We start from the raw sequence: 23861 nt of genomic DNA, 5'->3' as shown, positions 1-23861 counted from the left end.
TGCGAAGCTTCGTTCTCACAGACACATCACCATTCATGGCTGTCCCATTACCTGTGAATATTGATACACATATATTATGCTCTAAACTTACATGGAATCTTCTAATGGCTTCAAGTTACTGTATAAGGGCCCCTTAGTCATTAATGCCCAAGAAAGCATGACCGTCGTAATGGTTCGGCCATATATGTTTGTTTAACGAGAAACAAATATAACTTGATTCAACCTTTTTAAGAGTTATGTAAATAATACGAACCTACTATTTCTTGGAATTGTCTTTTTAAGTTTAAAATAACTTTCTATTAGGATTTTATTCAAATTACAATATTTAAAAATAACAAAAAAAAGACACTCTAATCCTTAGAAACTGTAATGGTGACATCAAAGCATATTTTAGATTTTCCCTAACATTCATCAACATGGAAATGAAAACAATAAATGATCATATGTATTTACAATGGAAACAGGCACAGCCGTTAAATGACATGACATACAGATCTACATGATTTGGCATGGTGTCCACAATATATTAAGCAAAACAACATATGCATTCCACCCCATAAATACGTAACACTAACTGGGTTCACTCTGTAAAGTTCTCAGTATTTCCTATTTTAAAACTGGTAACATATCACTACCACCAATAAACTGATATTTCACTTTTGTATTTCAAAATAAATGGTCTAACCAATTTATGGTCCTCTAGATGCTCAGAATGTTGGACATTTGGGGGCTCTGGATATGTTTGACACAGGTTAAAAAATATTTTAAAAAAATGTTTACAGGTGGGCTGACCTTTTCAGTTTGACACAGACCCTCCCAATCAAACCCTACTTACTCACAGTGGCTTGCTTGGTACACTTATATACCTTCCTGGCCCCAGAAAACATCTGAGTTTGTAACTCATGGCAGAGTTTGAAAGTGGCTTTGGGCTACAAAATGAGAGCAGAAAGCAGGGTAAGATTTTAAAATCTAACCACCCCTCTGGGTGGAGAAGGGGGGAAATATGACAAATAACATAAATCTAAGAATTTATCAAATCTTATAGTTAACACTACCCCAAACTGATAATAATAAAGATTTTTCAGGAAGCTTATGTCCCAAATTTAAAATAACAGTAATAAACCCACAAAATTAAAGTAACATATTGTGGGAAACACTTTCAGTGCCTGGCTCATAGGTGTTCAACCAGTATTTGCTGACTAACATTTCAGCTTCTTTAGTTAAAGATGCAAGCGGAAAGGTCAGCACTGAGATTCAAGCCTGGGCTTCAGCATTCTTGGCATTTTCTCAAGTGGCCAGCATCACATAGAACAGGGCTGGATAACAGCAAATGTGGGGTAGTGATGAGGGGATGAGGACAGTTCTAACGTGCAAACACCTCGACGTGTGGTTGCTCAGGCTCTGCGTCTTCCTCTCCGCAACGTGCCACTGAGTAGGGCACTTGGAAAAGTAAAATGAAGTGAGCTACCATATTAACATGTCTACTGTGCCTGGTTTTTAAATGAAGGTCAGATGGGTTATTAACATGGAGGGCTAGCAGTGAGTCTGGACTTGTTGCTGCATTTACACCTATGTGACCACCTCGCTCCTAGACTAGAAGGATGAATCTGCCTCAGTAAGCAGTTAAGTGTGCTCTAAAACAAAAAAACTTTCATGCTGAAAACTTTTCTCAAAGAAAGGGCTTATTGAGCCACATGCTAGCCAGAAAGGCCCGGTCCTGGGGTGTGCAGTCTAAGCCAGCAGCCGCAGGGCTGGATGGACAGACAAACATGTACCTGGGATGGATGGGGCTCTTTTATGCCAACAGTGTGGGGAAGAAAGATGTAGTTGTTCTGAAAGAACTGACACTGGCTATGGATAAAGGGAATGGGAGAAGGTGAGGCGGGGCTAGTTCTGGGATTGACACTGGCTATGGATGAAGGGGGTGGGAGGTGAGGCAGGGCCAGTTCTGGGATAGGTGCAGAGTCCTTAAGGGAAAAGGGTTTGCTCCTTTGGATTGGCTGTGGGCAGCAGTCCAGAAGGTTGATGAGTAAGCAACCTTGGTGGTTGGCTATTCTCTCTAGATAACTGTAAACGGCCCGTGGAGGTTAATTCAAAGTTCCAACATCCATCCAGGAATGTAAACTGACTTTGTTGGTTTCCGCAGGCAGTTGCTAATTCACTAAACCCTCTTGCCTCTTCCTTCCACCCTCCAGCCTGGTGTAATTTAGAATATCTCAGAATTTCTTTCTTGTATTTTAGGACTATAATACCAATGGAGGAAAACACTGGATTCACCTAATTTCCTTCAGAAGAAATCTTGAAAGCAATCACCCAGATAAACATCTGGATGCACAGGTTGGTCAGTAGTTAATTAATTGATCCCATGTTATAGTAAAAATCTTCTCAGGTTTATTCTGATAAATAACGTCAATTTCAGCTCTTCTCAGTAAATGTATGGCCATTCCTACAAATGTGAGCTAATTTCCTTTAAAAGATGATGTACCAATTATTTAGGTATTTATTAATGAAAGACCTTCTAACTTATCTGAAGCCAAGCTAAGTCATAAAATACCTTAAAAGAACCTCTGCTTGTGTAGTGGGATTCTTGATACATCAACAATGAGTTAAAAACAAGACTCCTATTAACAGCTTAAAATATGATACACTACATGTACATACTTGGCTAAAAATAAAACTATTAATCGGGACTCTGGATGACTTGATCTGAGATGGAGTGCCTATTGCACAATAAAATTCCCAAGGGATGGAATTTAGATCACCCAAATGAATCACGTATTTTATACTTACTTTTGAGGCAAAGCAAATCAAAACAAAACCATTCCTGAGGGAGAACTACCATGATTGTTTCCTGCAGGAAAACAGGAACTCTTCCACGCATGTTATTTCAACTTTAAAAACAGTCCTCAAACAGTCATTTCTATTTGTCAGATTACATCAATTTGGAGACCTCATCCAGACCTTCATTCAACAACAGTTTGTCTTCACTTGGGTCAGAATAGAAAAAATTAGAAGGCAAGAGGGAGAAAGAAAGATGGAATTCACTGGTGTGGTCTTTGGCCATAGAACAGACACAGAAATATGGCTGTTTTCTACCAAGGGGACAACATGTCGCTCACAAGAGGAGACCTCAACTTCTGCTCTGAGTCTCTGAAGAAGAAAATGAGTACTGGGGTCTCGACTTCACCTTCCAGAGGAGCATGTTTGCTTCAGTGGTGCTCAGCATTCCTGCCCTTTTTGTTAAAGGGCAGGCCAAGTGGCCAGTGGGAAAGAGGTGAGATTTTCTTCACTAATCACTTTTCAAAAGCTCTTAATTTATCTCAAGGGGGTTATACTACATGCCGTATGATTCCACTTATATCATATTCTTAAAATGACAAAATTATGAGATGGAGAACAGATTAGTGGAGGGCCAGGTTTTAGAGGAGGGTGGGTGATGTGTACAAGAGGGGATCCAGGGGACCCTTGTGCTGGAAGTGTTGGTTGTGTATCTTACCCTGGTAAGTGGTCCCCTGAATCTGCACACATGATAAAACTGCAGAGAACAGAATACACACAAACACAGGCAAGTGCATATAAACTAGAGGGACCCGAATAAAGTCTGTGGGTTTCCTCAGCGTCAATTTCCTGTTGTGTTATTGTCCTGCAGTCATGTAAGATGTCACCATTAGGGAAAACTAGGTGAACGGTATATGGGATTTCTCTGTACTATTTCTTATAATACCATGTGAAGCTATAATTATCTCAAAATAAACAGATTTTTTTTAAAAAGGAGCAACACTCAACCTACTAAAAATGTCATGGCATTGTATGTCTGTCTTTACTTAGTTGCCTTATTTGCATTTGAAGATGAATAGTGCTTTTTAAAAATAATATTGTATTAAAATAGCTACTTAATCAAGAAAAAAAGATATAACCTATCAGTGACTTACTTTGAGACAATGTGTGAATTTGAAAATAGATAAGCCTATTTTCTTCTTTTCTAGAGTTATGGATTTATAACTGGGATACTTTGAATTTTTGTTAAATGTTAAAGAAAAATGGAATGAGGGAGCTGGAGTATGTGTTCTTTTTCCCACATAAGACTTATTTAAAACAAATCATTCAAACAACTGCAGTGCTCAAGTATGGTGATCATGTTTCGTAAACTTTCTTTTAGTCGTTCATTTATTCAGACATTGTCCAAAGCAGACACTGTGCTCAGTGTCTGGATTACAGAAGATTTAATAAGAAATCCCTTGAGGATTTCATAACCTTGAAGCTATGAGAGACACATGGTCATAATTACGGTGCAGAGGGGTAGCTAGGATATAAAATGTTTAAGTGCTCAATAAACATTTGCTGAATGAATCTTAAAAATAACAGAAAGGGGGGGAGCCTGTGGGTCTGAGATCCAGGCAGTCTGCGTGGCAGTGAAGCCAGCAGCCCCCTGTGGGCGGCTTACCCTCCTTCAGGTGGTATTCCTGCCCATGTTAGAGCTGTGGGAATGAGTTTAGAGACTAGCAAGTGGCTAAGCTGAGACTGGAACCCAGCTATGCTAATCACACAACACCTGGCGTCAGCACTCTGCTAGCGGGAACCGGGGGCTCCAGAAAACTCCTTCCCTTGGTCTCACCATCACTGTCCACCAGCGCCGTGACCGCGCTCGGCCTCACTGCGCTCCCCGCCCAGGGACCCGCTTTCGGTTCTGCACGGCTTTCGCACAGGCCTTCCTCCTGCAGCACACTTGCTCCCCCACCCTCCCCACCCCAATGCACACACTGTCTAGCTTATAATATGCTTGAGAGGGACGGCAGAAATAAACCTTCCCGAGCCTAATCATCCTGGATAAAATAACAAAACTAATTTTTTTTTAATCGTAGGAAAAGAATTTCAAAATAGAGTTCGAGAAGCCAAGAAAGCATTCCTATTCCCCACTGCAAGAGGAGCAGTCTTATCTGTGAAGTGTTATATAAGGCGGCCATGAAAACATGTTTTAACCTCTAAGAAAATACACCTGAATTCTTGTCTATGAATTTACTTGTGGTATGGCGTCGTAAACTAGGGTACGTTGAGATTTGCTAAATGGATAAAAACTATAGACTCTTTTTCTACATTCTTTTTAGCACTTCATATGACGTTGATTCTAATACACAGAGGGTGCCAAAAACGAAAGATGATTACAAGTCAGGTTTGACGTCTGCAGTTACAAGAGGCGCTCAAAGTGGTTACCAGCAGCGTCCAGACATTTCTGATTACGGCGACCTACTGCTTGAGCAACGTTGACCAAAGTGTCCACTCGTGTACATTTTTTTGGCACCCCCAGTGTGTGAAACATTAAATCTTTGTAGGTAAACACTCAGTGTGATTCCTTATTTTTAATTGTAGAAATACGTGAAAGATAGGTAAACAGGAGGTCAGAGAAGTCTCTGGCTTAAGTTCCCAAGTAAAACTTTTACAACATCTTATTTTACTTGAAATGTGAATTTCCAGAACATTTAACTCATTTTAAAATATAGGTGAAGAACTATATTCTAAAACAACATTTAATGCTTTTTAAGTTATATGAACTGTCAACTAATTTATTCATTATATTATTTTTTGAGCACTGAACATGAAGCTGCTGGTCTATAAAAATGAATGAACAGTAATAGTCAATTAGCCTGCTTGCTTTCTATATAGATTGATTTATCTTTCTCATCAATAAAGAAAGAAAATACTGGGGTTTTCCAAGTACAATTCGGAATGAAGTAATGTAGCTCTAAACTTATACAACAGCATTTAGTGCCTGGCACATAGTAAGTACCTAATTAGTTATTATTACAAATTATCTATCATCATTATCATAACCATCATCAGTTTAGTAAATCACATAATACTAATTATGTAATGCTCTTTCTTTAAATACCTTATAATGTATATTGACTTTAAAATAGGTTTGGAAAACTTTGATACAATTAAAATTCCATGAGAAGACTGAACATTACTTTCTTGAAAATACTTGCAAATTATTTTTAAAATTATATATATATATATATTTTCAAGTTCCAAATCCTGTAAACTTAAAAACACTGAATTACACTGTATCACACTGAAACCTGACTATAGGATATCCCTTTAAAATTTGCACATAGGATACAAACTAGCTTTAACCAGATTCAATATGCAACAGTAGAGTAGCAGTCTAATTTCCTATACATGCTAGTAACGAAATAGCAAATTTGAATGAAACCAAAGCGCTCTCCAGGGGACTGTGACTTGTATCTAGGGAAACCTTTGTTGTGAGGAGCATTTTTAGGTCTTATGACTCACTTAATTAAGAACAACAGTTCAGTACAATTGCTTCTGCCAACCAAGCATGACGACATTAAATTACAGATAGGAGAAAGGGAACTAACTGGCAAGGGGAAAGCAAAAGACAGGACGACACTGGGGAAGAGAGAGAGCAGCCTTTTCTATATGCATAATACATTTTCATGTATTTTAAGATGATGACACTTCTCTCTCCCATTAGTGGAAATATGATAATGTGAGCTTTTGGCTAAGAGCCTGAAACTTTGTGGAAGGAAACTAATATTTATTGCATATCAACCATGTACCAGAAGTTTCCCTTACACATATCATCTCGTTTGAGTAGTTCTAGCACATATCATTATTTTGGCACCTACCTTAGAGTACTTGCTCTTCTCTCTAATCACCTAACCACTCCAATAAGTCCTACCCAGGTAGGACACAGGGTAAATCTTTTAGATGTCTATACTTGTAGTTGTCTTAGCTTTGCCGTTATTTGAGGCTCTGCCCCATTCCCTTTGAGCTCGGTGTTTGCCCTTTTGCTGTGGGTGTCAATTCTCAGATTCTCTCCTTCCTGCTTTTATGCTATTATCAAATTCTGAGTACTACTTTAAATTTCATGTCTTTACAATGGTCCTCAGTCACTCAACTTTAAGATTGGAAGTAGTCTCCGAATTCATCCAGTTCATGTGCAGTCAGGCAACAGAGAAAAGGCCCTGAGGGGATAGCTAGTTAGCGGCAAAGCAGACAGGAACCCAGGCTTGCTCTCTCCTCCGTCAGCACACCTCAGTGTCTCCCCAAAACACTCTCTCAAGCTCTCCCTAGATCTTTCTAAATATTGAGTTCATGTCTTATTCAAATAGCCACTTCAGAAGGGCTTGCTTTTCTCTTAGGATTCATGCAACTTTTGAGAAAAACACTCCTTCATCTGCTATATACTAACTAAAAAGTAATCCTGCCTTTCTTTGAGTGATGGAACTTATAGGGAATATAAGTAAATGTTAAGAGAAAAATAGTTCTTTACTGTGAAATAAGCTTGAAAATGCCAGGTTAAAAAATTCAGAGGAGACTCCTGCCAAGAGCCAGGGGCGGGACAGTGGGGGGGGGTCACTGTTGAAGGAGCAGTTTCCGGCTGCCAGATAGAGTCCCGGACGAGGATGGTGGTGACGGCGGTGAGACATTAGGAATGTCATTACTGCCACTGAACTGTACACTTAACCATAGTTAAGATGGTAAATTATGTGTATTTTACTACAATCTAAAAACCAAAACAATTTTTACAAAAAAATTTCAAAGTTTCTTTACTGCAAAAGTTCTCAGAATCTTCTATATGCCGAAAACAATTTGTGAGTCTCCAAAGGGACCAGGGCCTGTACCGGAGTGTTCAGGATTGGTCCACTTTCAGCTGATACTTCCAAAGATTGAACACACAAATGTTTGCTAAACAAGGTGCTGGGCCAGATGCTTAGACGATACAAAGATGAACAAAACAGTCACTAACTCTGCAGCACTCTGGGTTTGCTCTAAAGCACTGGGTCCTCAGGAGGCAGTGGGGCTAACCCAGGCAGGTCACTGAAATTCGCATTTGTTTACTGATTTTCAAATTTGCTGGGCATAGTGCCTTAATAGGCAAATAATGGAAAATCAGCCACCAGTCCTATGGCACAATATTTTATCATAAAAATTGTTGAAACAGCTGTAATTAAAATAATCTAGTTACACCTATTGCTGGAGGATGTCAAAGTGACTCTCCTCTTTACAGCATAACTGTGAATTAAACATCTGTGTTACTGTCGGTATGAAAGGACGGGCTATACCCCCAGATGGTCTTTAATATTAGACTAACATTCATACAAGATGGACACCTTCAAAATACACAACTGATAAGACTTATCTTTCCCATATACTTTTTTAAAAACATGCGAAAATGGTTGAGACTTGATGCTATGGCTAGAAAGTAATATTAACGTGTGCATTGCCCTCTGCGAAGGAGTCCCGTGGTTCTCTGCGGGACGGTCCTGGCGGACTGTTAAAGTCCCTCCAGCTCCAATATCACATGGTCAGCATTCAGCAAAAAGGGCATGTGATTTAGAAATATAATGATTTTACTGTGTATAATAAAAACACACGTAGATACATAAACACTGAGTAATGACCAATCTGTCCCTATTAATCACACTTCATATTGAATAACAGAGGTGGGAAGACGTAACCCAGCTGCTTCATCTCCTCATCGCTACGCAGCGCCTTCAGTGCCCCCCACGCCAGTGCCTTTTGAAGCCACACTACTGAACTGTGCTCCTAAAGGGCACTTACGACCACTTAAAATAAAAAAATCAAACAGCTTCTTCTCATTTCTCATCTTCCTTAGTCTCCCTGCAACATCTGACAAATTTAATTCTTTCCTTCTTGAAAATCTTCCCTTGTTAGGTTTCTGTAATTCCCCAACGTGTTTTCTGGAACACTGACTGGCCTCCATGAAGCATTCTGGGGGAGATGAGGGTTCAGCGATCAGATAAGTCTGCAAAACATTACTTCATATATTCCACTCTTGGAGACTTGCCATGTATGTTAACATATTAAAAACCCAGAGAATTCTTGCAGTGAACAAACTCATTTAATTTTACTTGGCTGCAGCATTTAACCACAGAACCAATTTCTTTGCCATATTCCCTGTTGCCGCACCACAGGTCTAGTGTTTGGTAAAAGATCTGGGGAATCTATTCCTGCTTCTTTGATCCTCTCTTTTGGTTGTTTTTTTCCCCATACTCCAAATGCGGGCTTTCAAAGGTTTGCTCATCAGTCCTTTCTTTCCCCAGTGCTCTATCCTTGGGAGGCCCTATCCACGCCCCGGGCTCCAGCTCCACCTAGTGGGACAGTCCCCACCTCGTCCTCCGTGGAGCAGCTCTGTCATTTCTCCGGCTGCCAGCTGACCACTTCTAACTGGACAGCCGGCTCGCGCCTCACGCCGGCATGTTTACATTTGCACTGATTTCTCCCTAAATAACAGGTAACCCTCCTGACTTACTGTTTCTGCTCAGTTCTCCTGGTTTCCAGTCACTGCGGCCGGAAAGCTCAGAGTCATCATTTACTCTGCGCTTTTCCTCGTCTCCCCTTCCTCAGTTACTGAACTCCTTCAGATTGTCTCTCACCCCCAGTCCATCCTGCGCACCGCCAGACACCCCCACGTCCGGAACTGTCACTGTGCTACGTACAGGGAGCTAACAGTCTTTCTCGGGTCCCAGAGGCCAAGACAGGCCCTGCCAGCTCCCTGCTGATGACGGCCCACTGGGGCACCGAGGTAAGAACCTCTGAAGACAGGCAGTTCACACCGACTTCTCAGTCCACTCCCACCACGAGCACCACCTTCCCCAAATCTCTGCTCCGCCCCAGGATGTACTCATTGTAAATCCTACCCCAGAGTCACACGAACCACTTCCTCATTCCTCTCACTGAGGTGCTCAGGCCTCCTTCGAAGCCTACAGGCCACTCCGGCCCACAAAGCTCACTCCCCCTCACTCTCCATCCAACGGGGGCCTGTGTGGGCGCCCGGCGCGTCCACATTTATTTGTCTGGGGCAATTCTGATTCACATTTGTTGCCTCCCTTTTCCTCTCAGAAGCATCTCAGACAATAAATTATAAAGCCATCCTAGATATATATATATGTATATATGTATATATATCATATCATTTACTGAAGCAAGAGATAGTTTATGTCTTAACTCTTGATGGTAGAAAAGCAATCTTAAAACTCCTTAATAGTTTTTTTCTTTCTGAAGTTGCTTATATCAATAAACAATCTCTTACATGTGTGGTTACAGAACAATTTTGGAGATAAGGTGCCTTTGGCTGTGTTTCTGTTTCCCAATTAAATCCTGCTTTTAGATTAAAAGAGGAAAAAATGCATTTTAAATTAATTCATGTAGTTAACCTCATATAGTTAACTGTGCCTGAAAAAATAGTAGGTATTTACTATATGGAAGATGAATAAATAATGTACCAGAATTTTCCAGACTACAGCCAACATTCCTAAAATATTACAATAGTGTACACATACCAGGATGCTTTAAGTACAACCAAGAAGCGAATCTACCAACAATTACCAAGAAAACAATGTCCTGTAACAGTTTTTACTGGTATACACAGCTGGGTGATGACAGACACTATTTTCCACACACAACTATCATGGGATACAAGCCCTGAAACAGACCACAGTGATAATGAAAAAGGTGCCCTGAAGAGGGAAAGAAGAAAAAGCCATTAAAAAAATTATCCTCGTCTTTACAATATGTTTGTCAGTCAGCTCATGATTGCAAGTGAGAGCCAGCTGTCCTGTGTAAGAAGGAGACACTATCTGGCTCCGAAGAAGGCGGCCGTCTGAGCGCCTGTGTCTGAGCCCCATTCCGCGGGCACAGCCCACGCGCATCAACCTGTGCCTGGTGATCCTGTCCCTGAGGGGTGATCCTGTCCCTGAGGGGTGATCCTGTCCCTGAGGGGTGTCCCGGATAGCGCGACCTCACGCGCTCTTCATGTGCAGGTTCTCACTCAGAAATCAATGTCTCTGGAACATCATGAACTCTTACTTGAATCCAATTGTTTTATTAATTATTGTTTATTCAATTTTAAAACCCTAATAAATAATTTATTAGCTTGCTTAGGATAGCACGACAGCTTACTCAGCAGCAGAGCTCTGCACACGCAGGGAAGACAGGCAAATGTGATAAATGCATCAACGTCCGTACACAATATGAAACACAATTACCAGTAAAACGCAGTGTAAAATTCTGCATCCACACAGGACACGCCACCTAAGCTAAGAGCGCTAATTAGCATCACCACCGAGTCCTAGTGACTGGAGGTGACTGCATCACACTATTCATTAAAAAACCCTGAATGTTCATAAAAAGTTGTTACAGGATATAAGTCCAGCAGCATGAAGACATTTAGTACAATACAGAAAGCACAACAAAAGGCAGCAGACGGCTTCAAAGACGGCAAATAGAGAAACACAGTCAAGTACAAATTGAAATTAAAAGGAAAAATTGTACAAAAGGAGAAAAACAGATGAACTCCTGGGGGAAAAGTAAATGATGAACAGCAAAAGAAGGAATATTTATAAACAGGAAACACTATTATGAGCAGATCAGACAATTATCTAAAGACATGGACGTGAAAAGGCCAGAATACATTGCCAGAGAAACAATTCAAGAACTAAAGGACCCTGGCACCAAATTAAAACAATAGCACATTGTCCTTTTTGTAAATTTCAGCTTAGGTTTTGAGTTAAAGAAAAATCATCTCAAGTTGTAAAGAAACCAGAAGATAGTTACAAATCCAAATAAACTGGCGCAGGCAGGTTCAGCCTAACGACTCTCTGGCTTGGACTACACGGGAGCGGTGTTCTGTGATTTACTCAGTGAACAGCCTCTGCTCGTGTCTATTAAACACAACTGCAGGAACAGCTGAGGAATTTCAGAAATTGCTAACTTGTATCAACGATAACTCTGAAAAACTAATACCATAAAACAGATATAAAAGTCTGGTAAAGATATTTAATGAGTTTCTGGACCTCTCATTATAAGAACTAATGACAATGTTTCCATCACTTTCATTTATAATTTATTATTAGGTTTTCTTTTATTTTCAGACTATTATGTTTGAACATTAATGTTTGAACAATTACCAATCCCTAAGGTACTGTCCTTACTCTATCTTCAAAGTTTTAGAAAGTATGACTATGGCATAAACACTTTCTTAAGGAATATAATAAAATTATTTTCCCCCGTTTTTTTCAAAAGCAATTCAAGATGCTGAGTAAATCTGTAATGACACTGCACACACACCTACACGCAAGTATCCATGCCCACGTTGACCTTGTCTGGCCTCGTTTAGTTGTTTGTCAGGTGAAAACTAAGTACCCAGGTAAACGTTAATTTTAGGGACTACAATAATGATTCTAGAAGTCAGAAGAAGATATGAAGAACATGGGTTCTGCAACAAGAGAGGCTGCTAGTGCGCATGACTTTAAATGGTATTTTTATCACAACTATTTCTCCATAGCTGCTGGGTGACCAGGTTTTATTAATTTTTTCCTTCTGCAGTGTTTGCTGCATCTATCCCCCTCCCCCATCCATCTGTCAACACCCTAGTTTAGACCCCTACCGCTAGTTAAGTAATCTACTCCTAGGTCTTCCTGGGCATTCTGTAAGCTCTTCTCCCAGGCGCCTGGCTCTGATTAATCCTGTGTACTCTGATTCATCCAGGCTACAGGCATTCGCTGTGCACTTATCATGGGCCCACTGTGTGACTGCTTAAATAGTCAAGACCTACAAAAGCAACAGAAATCAGCAGGTAAACTTCTACATGTGCTTCTGAGGTCATGAAATCGGCTATGCATCTGATTGGCTGATTATATTTTCTTGCAGCAGTTGTGGGATAGAAATAATTGCATCCGGACTATTAAAAAAAGGGCAGGATTCTACGCAAAGTTACTGTTGTGATTATTACCTACTGGAGCCCAAACAGTCTTTCCTAAATGATAAAACTGCAAACATTTGTTTCACATTCAAGTATTCAGACTATTCACTCACAAATGGAGTCAGTGACTTTGATCACACACATAAGCGTTTATGTGCACAGGACCTACTCCCTTCCGGGAACAATTCTGTTATTAATGGCTTTAATTTAGCACGTACTGAATAATTTGGACTCTAACCAATTCTAATGTATAAGTTTTTATGTCCCAACGCTTCATTTGTAAATCCATTGTAACCTGGATTACATTTCTATAGAAAAAAGGCTATATATGGCAGTTAGCTTCCCAGGGAATCCCTAAATCTATTTAATCTAATAATACGACTGAAGTACAGCGAACACGCAGTGCAAAGCAGCAATGACTAATAATCACGAGCACACAGAGCTCCGACTATGTGCTAGATTCCTTTAGGTATTCTGCATTCACAGTCTCGTATAATCATCCCAGAAACGCGAGGGGAAGTTACTATCATTAAGGCCATATTCCCAGAGGAGGACGCTACAGCAGAGACTGAATAACAGGCCCAGGCTGGGTCCCACAGCTCAGAAGAACCCAAGCCAGGCTTCCATCCAACCCTGGCTCCAGGGCTGTGCTTTTTAGCCACTATATCCAATGGGCTGTAACCATTAAAAGTGTTAGTTAATTCAGCCTGCAGAGCATCCAAATTTTTATTAAGGACATCATGGCTTTACTTCAAATGACGCATCACCAAATTGTTGTTATTTAATGAATTGCTCACACGTGTATATATAGTTTACTTCAGAATCAGTCTTTCCGGTCACAGTCCTTGGGTAAGCCGAAGCATTTGGACTGCCCCATTTGCCTCCAGAATATATGCTTCCTATATTAAATAAATCTGAGTTGTTCTGGCTTTAAAAACAAACAAACAAACAAAAACAGAAAACACAAATCTCTTGGATAAGAAGTGAACTGTAAGGGCAAATATTGCCATAACTTCTACTAATCATTCCAGAAATATATTGAATTAACTTTTGATTCCAGTTTTTGGTGTTGTCTTATATGCTATACTTACTGGGTGCAGGGTTATAACTTAGTATTTTCATCTGTTCATTTTCTGTAAACTTCTCTCCACCACTACTCTTGGCAATAAATCTTGATAGCACCATCTCCTCAGCCCAAGAAACAAAGAGTCAAAGAAACTACTAACATAGGTTCAAACCAGAAAGATTCATCGGTGTGTGTATGCGACTAGTTTTGGACTAGTTTTTCTGTGAAGACTAGAAGACTAGAGCAGGAGTGAGGGGTTGGAGGCTGAAGAGAAAGTTAGTGATGATTAAACTGAGGGAAAGAAATAGAGGGAAAAGAAGACAAATCTCTCAAAAGACCAGGTGTGAAATGGGAACTATTTGTTGACCCCATAACTTGCAGACAACTGAGGGCCAGGATCCTGGATCTTTCGGTCACTGTGTGTGGGAAGAGTGGGAAATAAAACCTTGCCCTTGGCCAAGGGTAAGAGAACAGACGCCAGGCAACTCCCCTTCAGGCAGACAGCAGTGGACACACAGCTGTGATCACACTATTTGAACCCTCCAATTGGAGACAATACCTCCTTCTCCTTTGACTTGCAACTTGACTTGAGAGTAATCAGCTCTGTCTACAAATGATCTGTAATTTCTTCTGGTGTTCTTGAAACTGCACTTCTTACAAGTAAACAACTTGCCCAGTATTGCTCCAAGCCAACTACTGGTCCAAACCCAAGTTAAACTGAAACCCCAAGGTCTCTACCAACTCAAAGCTTCCAAGGAGACGGAAAATCAATCCTGAGGATTATTTTTTAAAAGTGTGTGAGTGGTAGTAATGGCGGTTGGTGTTTTGTTTTCTAAAAGAAATAATTTTAAAGTTTTTATTTTCAGTGGCATCAAAAATAATTTAGTTCTTCTGTTCAACTCATAATAAAGACAAAAGGCAGCAAATAGAACAGAAGATAAAGATCCACTGCAAAAGAAGAGGCATGCTAGAGCTGGCCTAACAGAAACAATTGGATGGTGCAAATTCAGCCACGTGTCAAAAGTTAAAGATGTGAGTTGCTTTGGAGCCTTCGGAAGTAGCGTTTGCATCAGAGGCAGTTTTGTGCACAGAGAATACTATTTAGAAGTTTACTTCAGTTTTGGCTTACTAAATTAACATTTGATTTATGAAAGTTACAAATTCAAAAAGTAGTCCTAGCTTTTAATTTTTATTCAATTTACAAATCTGTCAAAAATGTATCACTTATCAATAGCTTTTGATTAATTCCTTATATTTTTAAACTTCAATTACACATTGAATAGATTTCTTTCCTTTTCAGATATTTCAACTACCTGATGGAAAATCTTTCCAATCACTTCATGTTTATAAAACTAATAAACTAAACTTTAAAAAATGGTGAACCTCAAATTCTCGTAAATATTACAGAAAGTAAATAAATTTGTGTTTAACCTAAAAACTGCAAGCAACATTATTTCAATTACTTATTTTAAATCGGAAGTACACTGACCAATAAGTACACAAAAAAATCTCAGCACCCTTTAGTCAGTCATCAGAGAAATAAAAGATAAAAACCACAGTGAGACAGCCTTTCAAACCCACTAGGATTGCTGTACCAGGAGACACCAGGTGTGGGGGGCTGGCGTCCTCAGACGCTGCTGGTGGGAACGAAAGGGTGCAGCTGCCCCGGAAACAGTGCAGTGGGGCTTCACGATGCCAAACCCAGATTCACCCCGTGATCCCGCGACTCCGGTCTAGGGGTGGCTGATGCTCCGTACTCACAGCAGTTGCGTTCTACAGAGTCGTGTGAAGACTGAAGAAGAGAATACTGAACCACACTACCTTTTCTAGGGGAAATAGAGGGTTAGGTTGTGAGCCTGTGGTCGCACATTTTCATCAACCAATCAATACATAACCTTAAACAGACATTTGTACAACTCCATGAATATTCCAAAAAAATTCTCTACACTGTACACTTTAAAAGTTTAAATTTTATAGTATGTGAATTGCATCTCAATTTTCAAGAATTGGAATTCCATTGAGCCTGAATGTAATTGAATCTCTACTTTATAGGAAAACCAAGGAATAGGGGAAGAAATAAAATGACACTATGAAAAAGCAAAACTTAGCCACATCCAACATGTAGTACATCCTACAGGACATGTGTCCAGTTCTTCCAACAAATCAATGGCACAGGAAGAGAGAAGGGGGATAAAGTGGGAACTATGAGAATAAAAGACATTTAAGTGACTAATCAGATGCAATGTGCAAACCCTTTTTAGATCTCAATGTGAACAAACCAACTATTAAATAAAATCAAGGAAATCTGAATATGGACTGGGGATTAAACGTTACTAAGGAGTTACTGTTTAATGAACTCATGATTATATATATATTCTTATCTGTCAGAGAGTCACACCTAAGGACTTAAAGGGGAAATGACAAGTATCTGGGATGTGTTTTAAAGTACTCCATTAAAAACAATAGGTGGGGGTTGGGGGGCGGCTGGATGGCTCAGTTGGAGCGCGAGCTCTGGACAACAGGGTTGCCGGTTCGATTCCCACATGGGCCAGTGAGCTGCGCCCTCCACAACTAGACTGAAGACAACGAGCTGCGACTGAGCTTCTGGAGGGGCCACCAGATGGCTCAGTTGGTTAGAGCATGAGTTCTCAACAACAAGGTTGCCAGTTCAATTCCCATATGGGATGGTGGGCTGTGCCCCCTGCAACTAAAGATTGAAAACAGCGACTGGACTTGGAGCTAAGCTGCGCCCTCCACAACTAGATTGAAGGACAAAGACTTGGGGCTGATGGGCTCTGGAAAAACACACTGTCCCCCAATATTCCCCAATAAATCTTAAAAAAAAAAAAATAACAATAGGTGGGGAGGATGGTGATAAATAGGTGAACAAGAGCGGTATATGTGGTTAATTGTTGAAGTTTGGTGAGGCAGGTACATAGGGGTACTTTAGACCATTCTACTTTTTATGAATGTTTGAAACTTTCTATAATGAAATGTGTTTTAAAAATTATAATTATAAGGCAGTCTTACTACTCTAAGAAGTCAAATTCTCTTAACTATGAAAACTACATATACTGCCAAACATGGAGAGATTGCTTACTTGTGCATTCTTTTTAAACTGAATTCTGAATCTTCCAGGATGTAAAAGATAGTTGTCTAATAAAACAACGATATCATCACGAACAATTTTGGAAAATCTTGCCCGTGACATTGTTCAGGTCACTTCTCAGCTGCTAAGCCTTCAGTATCAGAGTCCTTCGTGGGAGAAGGATGAATTCTTGCCTGAAACTGCAGCCGCCAGGCTGGATCTGTCTTTTCTAGCCTTACATCAGTGACCCCGTAACGTACAGGAGGAGATTCCCCCAGGAGTCTGCCTCAGGCCTACACAACGTCTCAGTGGCCTCCGAACAAGACACTTGACAGTCACCAGCCAGAAAGTTGTCAAAAAATATATACAAATCACCCATGTTTGCAATCAACGATTACAATAAAAACAGGAAAAAGCTTTCAAAATAACGAAAGATCCATTTGGTAGGAATGGTGCCTTCACCGTGGGTGGGACAACGTGAACGACCATATGTAGAGCTCTGGCCCTTAGATTCAAGTTTATTATTAATGGGTATGTTACCTAATTTTTTTGCCTATGCAAAGAAGTCTATAACCCTTGCTCAGGTGGTTACAACAATGGCATTTATTTGAATCTCAAATGTGTAATATAAATGTCTTCCATACAACTATACAAGAACTTCAAACTTGGCAGAATATGCAGCTTTTCATATAGTTCCTATCTTTTTGGGCCACAATTCTTTTAGGTGATAAAACAGTAAGTGATTTAATCTTGGGTTCTTCTCATGACTTGGTCCGAATTCTGATCACAACTAGTAAGGCCATTCTACTGAAAGGTATTATTTACAGATTCTTTCGCTTTTTCATGAGGTACTGTTCTAAATTCAGCTTCTACTACCCAAGGGTTTTCACAGTCTCGATTTTGGGAAATTACAGGAAGATTTTAGGAAAAAACTTGAGGGCAGGAACTGCCTGTCATGTAAGGGAACATGGTTTGTTAAGAGTCTCCTTTCTTTCACCACTGACATTTCAATTACAGTGCCATGGAATAAACAGTTCATGTATTTGTAAATTAATTATTTACAAATTAATACATTAATTAGTAGAAATACCTTATGAAAACACCCCATCTAACAGGCTCTAAAGAAAAAAATTTCTTAACACATTTTTCATATTGTCCGTTATTTTAGCGCCTGTGTTCTGTTGGTTTGTTTTTGTGTCCCCATCAAAACCACAGTTCTTCAGGTCAGGAAAAGGAAAGGAGAGCTAAAAATATAAAAGTGCTAGGCATTTTGCTAACTTGTGAAAGAAGCATACGCTGACAGCAAAGACAACAGGCTTGGTTGATGAGTGAAGTATGTTTGATTTTGAGGCGTACAGGCAGATCCTTAGAACTAAAGCAGTGTGATGTCTCTCTAGGATGTGTCCACCAACACCCCTCATCTTCTTCAAGGTCCCCTAACACATTTACCTCCGTCCGTGGGCCAGGGCAGTGCTAGAGACAGACTGTCACTCCTCTAATTCCACATGACATTCCCCAATCCAGTTTAAAGCCTGTAATTTAGTTTACATCACATAGCACCGCCTATATCCACTCGGGAGGCACTTCAGTCACTGTTACTTTGTTTTGGCTACTGCAAAGGTCAAATAAAATAAGTACGGACATTCACGGTAAATCCTAAGACCTGAAAGTGCTGTTAGTCTCATACTCATATAAGTGGTAATTACCTCCAATTAAATGAAACGGCTGCCCTTGATATGTCCTTTTCCTAAGCTTGCTCAATTATCTCCAACCTTATACATATGCCGTCGGCCATACATTTCAGCCTATAAATCCAGTGAGTACTAATTAAACATGTAAGTTATCTCTCCTGGGTTAGACTGTAAACTCTTCAAGGGCAGGAGTCACAAGGCTTTCTGCGCCTCTGTCTTTCTCCCCTCTACTTCCTGTCACCATTACCTGCTGTCACAGTGGGTATCTGTGGTCCCATTATCACACGTCCTTAATGAAGGCCCTGCACAGGTTCAGAAGCAGCTCATCACCCTCCCTAATGTGCGTCAATAAAATCATCAGGGGGCCATTAGCGAGGAAGAGAAAACTCCCATGGTTACCAGAATCTAGGAGGCTGTCTCCACCAAACCACAGCAAGTACTGAAGAGCTGACCCTGGGAGGAGCAGCTCCAGCCTGTGCGCCTACAAACAATCCTAACTCCAAAGGCAAGGGCCTCTGAAGGTCTGCAATCTTGCTACAAAGTGTTCAGTCTTGAAACCACTGTTATTTTGCTCATGTATATCTGAATAAGGTAGCCAGAAGCATGCATAATTAGAAAATAGTGGGAAACAACAGCTTCTAAGTGGTCTCACTGGGCTGTGGCAGGACTACTCAAGGATACATGAATACTTCTTGAATGAGGGAATTTAGCAAAGAAGCCAAAAAATGCAGGCCACTTAAATAGTACTCATCAAACTTTACATTCTAATATTTGTGACATGCTTGATGTTACTGGTGGTGATAATAAGAGTTGACAGCTGACCATGTATCCGACACTGTTCACCACATGTATATAAAGCAGATATCACTGTCTTCACTATCCAGATGCGGAAACTGAGGCTAAGTGAGGTTAAACATCTCCCCCAAGTGAACTGGAAGGCAGAACACAGCTCTGCGTATCACTGAGCCCAAGACCTTAGGCTAAGACGGGGTCTCTCAACTCACATGACTGACACCTTAGATGCGACAATTCTTTGTGGTGGGGGCTGTTTTGTGTGGTGGCAGATGTGTGGTATCACCCCTAGTCTCTCCCCATCTCCCCATAGATGCCAGTGGCACCCTGCCCTCTGACAAGTCATGGCAATAAGAAAATATCCCCAGACGATGCCACATGTCTCCTAGGGGCGAAATCACCTTGGTTGAGAATCACGGGGCTGAGCGCTTTAACTTGAAACACCGAGACCATGTTCTTGGAGGACTCTAGTTGTGATTAATTATCCGCGTCTGTCATGGGCCAAGGGTGGGGCGGGGGACCGAGGGGGTGGGGAGAGCCAAGGTACAAGGGTGCCGAGTATTTACTGACCCCCGTTTAACGCCTTTTAAAATTGTACCAGGAGCCTCGCTGCATGGTGAACACCAAGTGAGGCGCTCTTAGCGTAAATACAGACGCATTAAAAACATTTTCTTTATTCCAAAAGTTGCCTCCGTGCATCACATGGCCAGTGCCTGAAAAGATACAGTGGCCTTGGCTTTGTCACCTCCCTTATCCCAGTGACATGTCCGCATGCGCAGAATTCCATCTTTTGTTTGTGATGGGTAACGCTTTATTCAGTAGCTGTGCTTCAGTGGGGCAGGCTTTAGGCCTTACAATAATGACCTCTTTTATTGTCCCACCGTGGGGCTGTATTTCCCAACTAACATTTAATATATACCATATTACATCACTTCAGTTACAATGATCAATGATTCTAATATGACGTGTACTTTAAAATGATGAAATCACAAAGAAAGACCAGTGCTATCAAAAAGGAATTAACTGGTCAGAATTGGAATTTAGGTTTGACTCTGAAAGTTCACGCTGTTCTCATTCCTTTTCCCCAGAGACCCAAGTACCGTTAAAGAGAACAGAGGTACCACAAGCTTCATACAACGAATGTTAACATTTGTAGAATTCACTTTCTATCATCAGGGCTCCTTTTGCTGCTTTGTGTACAGGAGAAGGAAGAATCACCTGGAAGTCAGGAGCCTGGATTTGCCTACCCCCGCCTTCACACTAACTTGCTCTGTCATCCTGGACGAATCACATCACTGCTGCGGGCCTGGTTCCCAGCCCAGAAGAAAACGGGGGCGGGCCCAGGACCCGACTTGCTGGCCTCACTCCTGTGCTGCTCCCAGCGCTGGGGTGCCTGCGCCCCACACTTCACTTCTCACTGCCTTGATCCCTTCACTCCCCACCTCACTCCTGTTTGAACCACAATTCTACACCCAGCTTGCCATGTTAACTCTATGAATTTTTGAAGCTCTTTTATTCTCCTGTAGTTGTTTTTATCCAGTAACTGTTTTTATTGCTGTTCACTGAAGTATGAATTAGTTTAATAATTGTAAACACAATGTCAAGTGGAGAGTCATAATAGCATCATAGCTTCCTTGAGGGGTGTATTTGATCAAATAATAATCGGCTTTGCTTATAGAAAAAACTGATAAATTCTGAAGAAGAGATGGCAAAGTTGACACAAGACTTCATTTTAACAATTATTACTTGCAAGGCTAGCAACAAATAAATGAAAATATTTACACTGGTCATTTTTGGGTGGAAACTCTTGGTGAGCTTTCTGCCACTTTAAAAATATTTTCTGGGGGCGGCCGGATGGCTCAGTTGGTTAGAGCGCGAGCTCTTAACAACAAGGTTGCCGGTTCAATTCCCACATGGGATGGTGGGCTGTGCCCCCGTAATTAAAGATTGAAAATGGCAACTGGACTTGGAGCTGAGCTGCACCCTCCACTAGATTGAAGAACAACAACTTGGAGCTGATGGGCCCTGGAGAAACACACTGTTCCCCAATATTCCTCAATAAAAATTTTTTAAAAAATGAAGTTATTCAAAAAATACGTATTTTCTGTATTTTCCAAAATTTTAAAAGGATTGTCTGTTGCTTTTTAATGGATAAATGTATTATTACACAATTAATAATCTACTGTATGAATTCTTTGCAGTGAGCAAAAACCACATTTATCATTAACAAATATGCATTAAACAGCTTTCATAGTACTTTTAGGAGGTGTAGATGATGAAATTCAGAAAGCCTCTGTTTGCTAAAGGAAAAACTGAGGGAAAAGAAGTCATTATGTAGGCAGCTTTCATTAATGATATATTCTCAACCCTTAAAATCATCTTCCAAAGCCCTTACAACTTTTAATATTAAATATTTAATACGCAGCTAGCAAATTAACTTTTTATCCAACTCATTAAAAGGTGCCACACTATGCTTATTTCTCTATACTGAATGCATACAGTGCATACATGCCCATTTAATAAACTTAAAGCAGATTACTATTTAGAACAATTATATAGAATTTCGATTGCTGTACATTTGCTTTTATGACACATAGCTGGCCATATTTTTGTTTATGCTGAGTTCTTAATTGGAGATACAACTACAAATATGACATCATTATCACAGGAAAATAACTTCCAATTTTATTGCATGGTTTCTAGAAAAGTACCTGGTAAGACAGGGAATGCCTATCCAAAAAGGCGTGAGCTCATGTGTGCCCACGAAGTTCACGAGGACATTCTCCTGCATCACTCACTACTCAAGGCCCTCGTGTTTTCCAGTCTATTCTGCAGCCTGGGTTTGGCTACCACTCAATAGCTCTGTCTGTTCTGACTGTTCTGGGAACTAAGTTTCTCAGTTGTAACACCACTACTACCAACATCTGTTTCATACTGTAGAGTTTGCAAAATGTTTTCATATATTGTAACCCACTGGATACTCAGACCACCTTCATTTTCTCATTTTGCAAATGACTTACCCAAGGTCACAGGCCTGCTGGCAAGACCCAGGCTTACCTTCAGATCTACCTACTCAGAAGCGGTTTGCAGTTAAAATGAGACCACATGCATGTGAGTGTATTTTGTAAATCCTAAAACTTTTCGTAAAAATGTAAAGTAGCATATTATTACCCATGTTCCCCTATTAGGGAGGTAGTCATTGTATTCTATGATCTCTAAAGTTCTGCCTAGAAACTTCAGTTAAGTTTTCCTTGCTATTAGAAAAGTTAATGAAAAAATAGATTCCCACTATTGAAAGACTATTAACATTTTTAACAGTGTGATCATGCTCAATAGTATATAAACTGCCTTTCTTTCTCCTCCTCATAACATAAGAATGTCTGCATGGTACTAACCATGCACTCAGCAATCAATCAACCAATAAAATGCAGCACCTACTGCGGACACACTGGGTATCAAACAGACAACCTGTGGGGAAGGGTACTAACAGATACGTGCCACGTCAGTTCGTGTCACTGATTCCTAAGGAAGAGTATTTTTAAATGAAGCGATGATTAATACAAGAGGCTGTCAGAACTATAGCAAATTCCGCTGCAGCGAGGAGTGGACACGTGATCTAGTTCTGAACAGTGAGGTACAAGAAAGACTGATAGGGGCTTCGAGGAAATTTTGTCCTCTGCTAACAAGAGAGCTGAGGGAAAATGGCAGTTGGGCTGCCCTGCCATGCCCTCCACTCCACACCTTGCCCTCTGCCCTTCCTGCCTTGAGTGACCACCCAGGGCCACACACAGGGCGACGGCACAAGGATGAAAGCCCCTCCCACAACACAGACAACCCCGGCTGCTGGGTGATGTCATCAAGCTGCTACACTGACCCGGAGTGTCTTTCTCCAGGTTTCTTTTTATGAAATAATGTCTTTATTGACAGTCACTATTATGTTTTTAAAGGAGTTTTCTTTTTTTTTTTTTTTTGGTCAGCTAAAAAAGCATTCCTACCTTCTCTCAAATATCCAAATGTCTTCATGCCACCCTCTGAATAAACAAAACTTTCTCCCTTACTCTGATTTGCATCTCATTTCAAAATGTCCTCTCCAGTATCGGTTGAACTTGTACTAATGTCCCCACCCTTGGAACGTCTCCCTTCTAAATCTTACTAGTTCTTACAGGGCCACCTTAACTCCTGTGTCTCTCAAGGTCCTGTCCTACGGAGCCACAGGGATTCTGTCCTGAACCCACAGTTCTCTCTACTCATTTCCCGACAGTCACTCACCAGTCGCCACCTCCTGCACTGTGTTCCCCGAGGAAAGGTGCCCCTTCAAATTGACATAGTATTTATTAACCAATTCAAAATTCAACCCCAGGAGTTTTCGGGCTGTGCAGGCTGAACACCCAGCTTCAGGCTCTCGCTGCGGAACCCTTACCCAAGGCCTCGCTGCAAGACTCATCTTTACATAAAGTGCATGCAAGTCATTCTCTC

General features: G+C 40.7%; 1 protein-coding gene and 1 long non-coding RNA gene across 3 annotated transcripts in view; one reads left to right on the top strand and one right to left on the bottom strand.

Moving 5' to 3' along the window:
* UBL3 (ubiquitin like 3) overlaps positions 1 to 23861 on the bottom strand; it is a 74575-nt gene that overhangs the window by 12545 nt on the left and 38169 nt on the right. The gene's annotated exons all lie outside the window — the stretch shown is intronic.
* Positions 2345 to 5331, top strand: LOC109449873 (uncharacterized). The gene is made up of 2 exons (XR_002137767.3): positions 2345 to 3274; positions 4863 to 5331. It is a non-coding gene; the product is annotated as an uncharacterized LOC109449873 (long non-coding RNA).

The sequence above is a fragment of the Rhinolophus sinicus genome, chromosome 16 (genome assembly GCF_057876585.1).
Source record: "Rhinolophus sinicus isolate RSI-liver-muscle chromosome 16, RSI-T2T, whole genome shotgun sequence".
Lineage (NCBI taxonomy): Eukaryota > Metazoa > Chordata > Mammalia > Chiroptera > Rhinolophidae > Rhinolophus > Rhinolophus sinicus.
The sequence above is the reverse complement of the archived record's forward strand: the minus strand, read 5'-3'. Positions and strand labels throughout refer to the sequence as shown.